At 39.1% G+C, this 6,470-nt stretch overlaps 1 long non-coding RNA gene across 1 annotated transcript; it reads right to left on the bottom strand.

Moving 5' to 3' along the window:
• Positions 1-5,189: 5,189 nt before the first annotated feature.
• On the bottom strand, positions 5,190-5,830 carry LOC113061783 (uncharacterized). Its single transcript, XR_003278426.1, has 3 exons — positions 5,722-5,830; positions 5,509-5,575; positions 5,190-5,340 (listed from the first exon to the last, which is right to left on the bottom strand). It is a non-coding gene; the product is annotated as an uncharacterized LOC113061783 (long non-coding RNA).
• Between the last annotated feature and the right edge of the window lie 640 nt (positions 5,831-6,470).

The raw sequence follows: 6,470 nt of genomic DNA, 5'->3' as shown, positions 1-6,470 counted from the left end.
AAGAGAGAACAATATCTCCAGCCTAGTAACTAGTAACATGAACACACTTTCACAAATATATCCACACCTGTACGATCCCTCTCATAGAGAATTTAAAGATTCAGAGAAATTATTTAATTCCTATAAAGGGGTAGAAATTCATGGAATGCCACCACTTGCTTATGCACCTCCGGCTACCTATCGACAAACAAGGCTGTAGCAGGGCATCCATGAGGCAGACCCTGTCCCTTTCTTTCATGTCGGACAGGGTCAGCCATAAGTGCCTCCTCATAGCAGCTACTGCTTTGCATTCTGAAAGATCACAATGTCACAATCAAAAGGTCTCAGATAAATTCAGTCAGATTTTTCCATTTGTGAAACATATATAATATTATAGTACCACTTTATAAACAAAGATTAAACAAAGTGCATAGGAATAGGAATAGGGTGAGCACAGTAAAAAGGCTGAGCATAGTATACTGTCGAACATACAGACACCCCCGTGCTTCTGGAGGTGGGGTGTCGATTAATGTAAACAAAACTTGTGATGCTCCCACGTATCCCCTTAACACAACTACGAAGAAATGATGAATGTGAGATGGTCACCAATGGTCAGAATATTATAGACAATATATGGGGGCAGCTGTTGCCTAATGGTTAGAGACTTGCACTAGGCATCTGAAGGTCGATGATTTGAGTCTCGGTGCTGGCAGGAGTTGTAGGTGGGGGGAGTGAAAGAACAGCACTCTCTTCCACCCTCAATACCCATGGCCGAAGTGGCAAGGAATAGTTCCCCGGGCACTGGATATAGCTGCCCACTGCTCTGGAGTTGTGTTCTCTCCCCACTGCTCTTCTCCCTGTACATCAATGACTGCATATCTAAAAACCCAACTGTCAAGCTCCTGAAGTTTGCAGATGACACCATACTCATCGGCCTCATTCACAGTGACGAGTCTACTTACAGACAGGAAGTTAAAGAGCTGGCTGTCTGGTGCAGTCTCAACAACCTGGAGCTAAACATGTTCAAAACTGTGGAGATGATAGTGGACTTCGGGAGAAATCCCCATGCTCTCTCCTCACTAACCATCGACAGGGAAGTCATTCAGGTTCCTGTGTTAGACAATCTATCAGAATCTAAAGTGGGACACTCACATAGACTCATTTGTTAAAAAGGTTCAACAGAGGTTGTACTCCCTTCGCCAACTGATGAAATTCAACCTGCCACAGGAGCTGCTGAAACAGTTATACTCTGCCATCATTGAATCTCCTCTGCACTTTTACTATCTGGTTCAGCTTACTTATTTATCTAACACACATACTTAGTATACACTTCAAATTTGCACATAATACACCTGTACATACAAAGATGTCTATTGTAATATACCTGCACATACAATTGTCAATTGATATATTGTTATTCCTCATTTACTTATTCTATATTATTATTATTGTTATTATTTTATTAGCTGTGTCTTTGTTCTGTCGCTGTCATTCTACATCTTGCACTGTGGAAGCTTCCGTCATAAAAACAAATTCCTTGTATTTGAAAACATACCTGGCAATAAAGCTCATTCTGATTCTGATTTAAAAGGACCACAGACAGTCTTTAATGAATTTGCTATTTTGAATCAAATATCTAATATTGTTCTTTCCATCTCAAAAATTTTTGTTTTTGAAAAACATTAATCAGCTCGGAATATAATTACAGACGGATCAGAAGAGTAACATCAATAATTAAATTCCTCATAAATATTATTTCCGTATCAATCCCAAAATAGCTGTCTCACATTTGAACGTATATTAGAGAGGGAACAGATCCTCTTTTCACTTTTTATCCTCCCAGCTGGAATACATGTGATCTTTCTCCATTATGTTGTACTATATTATTTAATACAGGATATATTATATTCCCTGATGGGGATCTAGGCCTGCAAGCAAGGCCTGTGACTATACAGGAGCTGCTTACACATGCAATGTTGTTGTGAGTCTTCAGGAATATAATTCATTTCCCACAGCACCGATTCTATCTCACTTATCAGACTTCCAATCAAATATCCCTCCACATGAACAGAAGGCACTAGGAGCTCCTGCAATACAAATCCTGATGCAAACATTCGCGGTAACAGTGTTATCTTCATTGCATCTGATAACAAATATTTGTTATTTTACGGGCCAATAATATCTCACAGAATCAAGGAAACATGCCTTGCACATATCTTTCCACACACTGCATGGTCTGAAAGCAATCATAAAGGGGTCACATCACAAGAAATCAAATGTTTCTTGATCTTTGCAGGTAAAAGACCTCAGTGTTTGAAAACATTCTGTAGTTTTTAGAAAATAAAGTCCAAAAAGAGCATATATTTAAAGGTGTATTGCACCTAAAAATGGAAATGTGTAATTTATTGTATTTATTTTAAAGAATGTTGGTAATCAGCTTTCATTGATTCCCATTGCATTTAATTATATATATATATATATATATATATATATATATATATATATATATATATATATATATATATATATATTTGTTTTTTTCATATAATGGAAGTTAATGGCAACCAAAACTGCTTTGTACCAACACTCTTTAAAATATCTTATATATTTCACAGGTTTGAAACAACATGAAGGAGGATAAATAATGACAGAATTTTCATATTTCAGTGGACTATCATTTATTTTTTTTTTTTTCATATTTTGTGTAATGTTTCTAATGGTTCAATTTCACGGATGCATTAAAAATGATATATTATTTATTGTGTGTGTATAATTAACTCACCCAAATGTTTCCTATATGTATGACATTAATTAACCGACCAGTTAATTCATTTAGTGTTCAGGTTTAGTTCACACAGCTTACTTCACAACATTACTGACAACAATTGGCTTTTTTTAAATCAGAATCAGAGCTTTATTGGCAAGTATGCTTGCCAATACGAGGAATTTGATTTAGTGACATAAGCTTCCAGTAAACAGAGACAACAACACACAGAAAAAAAAATGAAATTAGGCTAATAAATAAGTGTATAAACAATTGTGCTATAGATGATAATGGTATAGGATTGAGTAAGATGCAGGGATGTACTAGGATGGAGGGGTAGCAAATAAATATAAGGATATTGCACATTTTTATCGCATAAGCATAAGTGCGGAACATTTAACTGTTCATGGGGTAGATTGCCTGGGGTAAGAAACTGTTCAGGGATCCAGAGTGATTTTATGAGCCCTTTTCCTCACTTTGGATGTATACAGTTCTTGAAGGGTGGGCAGGGGAACACCAATAATCCTTTCAGCAGTCCGAACCGTTCTATGTAGTCTTCTGATGTCTGATTTGGGTGCTGAACCAAACCAGACAGTTATTGTAGTACACAGGACAGACTCAATGATGGCTGAGTAGAACTGTTTCAGCAGCTCCTGTGGCAGGTTAAACTTCCTCAGCTGGCGAAGGAAGTACAACCTTTGTTGGGCCTTTTTCACTATGGAGTCAATGTGATTGTCCCACTTTAGGTCCTGAGAGATGGTGGTTCCCAGGAATCTGAATGACTCCACTGCAGTCACAGTGATGTTCAGGATGGTGAGTGGGGGAAGTGCAGGGGGGTTTCTCCTCAAGTCCACGATAATCTCCACTGTTTTGAGCGTGTTCAGCTCAGGGTTGTTGTGACTGCACAGACAGCCAGCTTGTCAACCTCTTGTCTGTAAGCAGACTCGTCACCGTCCTGGATGAGGCCGATTACTGTAGTATCCTCTATAAACTTCAGGAGCTTGACAGAGGGGTCTTTAGAAGTGCAGTCGTTTATGTACAGGGAGAAGAGCAGAGGGGAGAGAACACATCCCTGAGGGTCACCAGTGTTGGTGGAGCGGCTGTTTGACATGAATTTCCCCAATCTCACTAACTGTTGCCTATCTGTCAGAAAGATGGTGATCCACTGACAGATAGAGATAGGAACAGAGAGCTGGGTCAGTTTGGTCTTGAGGGCTGTTGGGATGATGGTGTTGAAAGCCAAACTAAAGTCCACAAACAGGATCCTCACATAAGTCCCTGTTTTGTCCAGATGTTGCAGGATGAATTGCAATCCCATGTTGATTGCATCACCCATGGACCTGTTTGCTCGGTAAGCAAACTGCAGGGGGTCCAGTAAGGGTCCAGTGATGTCCTTCAGATAAGCCAGAACCAGTTTTTCAAACGACTTCATGATGACAGACGTTAGAGCCACAGGTCTGTAGTCGTTAAGTCCTGTTATCTTGGCTTTCTTTGGAATGGAAATTATGGTGGAGCGTTTGAAGCAGGAAGGCACTTCACACAACTCCACACTGCAAAATTTTTCGTTGTAAATTTACTATAAATAATTGGATAAATTTTGCATGACTTTCACAGTAAGGATTACAGCAATATACTGTGAAATATAGTCACAGCAATTTACTGTAATTTTATATCTGTGATATTACAATGCATTGTTGTAAAAGCACAACTGTATACTGTAACTTCACAACTTCAGTGACACAGCAATTACTGTGATGTTACCTTACATTACTGGGGAATTACAATCTTTTGCTGTACATCATTACAACAAGGCCCTGTACTTTTACAGTGTGTAGTGTGAAAATAATGTACAAGTTGACAATACTTCACTGTGAATTTACAATGTATACTGTGGAAGTCATGCTAAAATTGTCCAATAACTTACTGTAAAAGTAATGCAGATGAAGCTTCCATTTACTGTGAATTTACAATTATTGTACAATTAACCCCCTCCCCCCAACAAACAACTCTGAGGTAAAGTCAATGTTAGCCCAATGGCATATTTATTAAGAAAAAAATATGTTTCAATTGTACAACAGATGCCAAGTACTTCAAGAGTCACACGCAACAGCATTGCAGTGCAAAGTTGTCTGGAAAAATTACAAAAAGAACAAGGCTACTCAAAACTGAGCCTGACAACTACCGCTGCAAAAACTATGGTGCCTAAATAAATAGCTGTGATTGGACCGGCAGGTATTTGTCAGCATAACATGTGTAGAAACCAAGATTGATCTGCAGAGCGAAATTGAATGAGTTCGCGAGATCAGGATGGTCTCACCAGGCTAGCCTCGTGTACCTCGTTTGTCAGCATTTTTGCCCTCAAGACAATCATTGAGTTGGAAGCCTGTACTATAATGTGAATTACAAGATTAAATGTGATCTTTATAAAATACCTTTGAATGAACTCCAGCGTCGAAGATCCAGCCGTAGGATACTCAAGGTTGAATACGTAATAGCTGCTGAAGAAAGTGCTACTCCGTGTAAAAATAAAGGGTGTGGGCCCATCACGACATGTCCCTTGATGGATATAAGCCATCCAGAGGGCTTCATCATGTCACCTGAAATGAACAGATAAAACATTATGTGTTATGAGCACTTTGGATCTGCTTAAGATACAAAGGGCTATACAAATGTAATTATTATTATTTATTGTGGTCATTTAGATTTCTAGAATGAAAACAAAATAATGAGTTAGAAATATCGGTAATAGATCAAAGTAACATTACCTTGAATGATCAAGCAGGGGGTTCCGGGGAGTTCTGCAGTATTGACGTCCACAGCAGTGGCACGTGACTGTAACATAGTTAACACACAATAGCATGGATTTAGGATAAAGGATAAATATTGTTCATTGGTCAGAGGTAGTAAATCATGCAAGGTAAATGTTGATAATGTAATCACTAATTTTGCATTTTAAATATTTGAATAAAAAATCTTACATGAACTTCAAGCATCAAACTCTCTGAAGTACAACATTAGGAGCAGCAGGATGCAAGCAGCCTTGTCAGAGTCTGGATCATAGCAGGCCAGAACATCACGGATCTTGGGGTCTTCCAGTGTTGCACAGTAATCCAGGATGGTCTGTCCTCTTCGACTAATTGCCTCCTGTAGCTTCTGAAGGACATCAACGTCCATCAGGAGGTCTAAGTGTGAGAATAGGCATTTCTGAGAGAAGAGAAATGGCCATTCCTGTTTAATCTCAGACATCACTGCAGCAGGCACTTTGTTAAGGTATTTCCGCAGGATGATGCATGTCTTTTCCATCATTGGTTCTACTCTCTCTGCCCCACTCATTCCTTCCCCTGTGTACACAGACATACAAATGTATTGTTAGTACCCAAGTAACAATTTGGTCTTGTAGCCGCCCAACACACACAGTGTTCAGATCTTGACAAATTACTAAATTCTAAACAAAATTACCCAAAAAGAGAGTAGATGGCATGCCTGAGTAGATGTTCAGCAGATCCCTCTTTATATTCTCCAATGTTGCCTCGGTCTCCCCCTCTGGCAAATCTACTGGGCCCCACCTGACACACCTAGGAGTGGGCATCACAGAGTAACAATACTATTGGGGATGGTTATAACTCAGAAGTTGGAGCAAGTCATCTCATGACTGAATGGTCAGCAGTTTGATTCCCCGTTGTGACTGTTTAAATAGACCCATCCCACAGAAGTTATGTTACAGTGT

Source organism: Carassius auratus, chromosome 43, assembly GCF_003368295.1.
Source record: "Carassius auratus strain Wakin chromosome 43, ASM336829v1, whole genome shotgun sequence".
Taxonomy (NCBI): Eukaryota; Metazoa; Chordata; class Actinopteri; order Cypriniformes; family Cyprinidae; genus Carassius; species Carassius auratus.
Note: the sequence above shows the minus strand (reverse complement) of the source record. Positions and strands in the feature narration are given on the sequence as shown.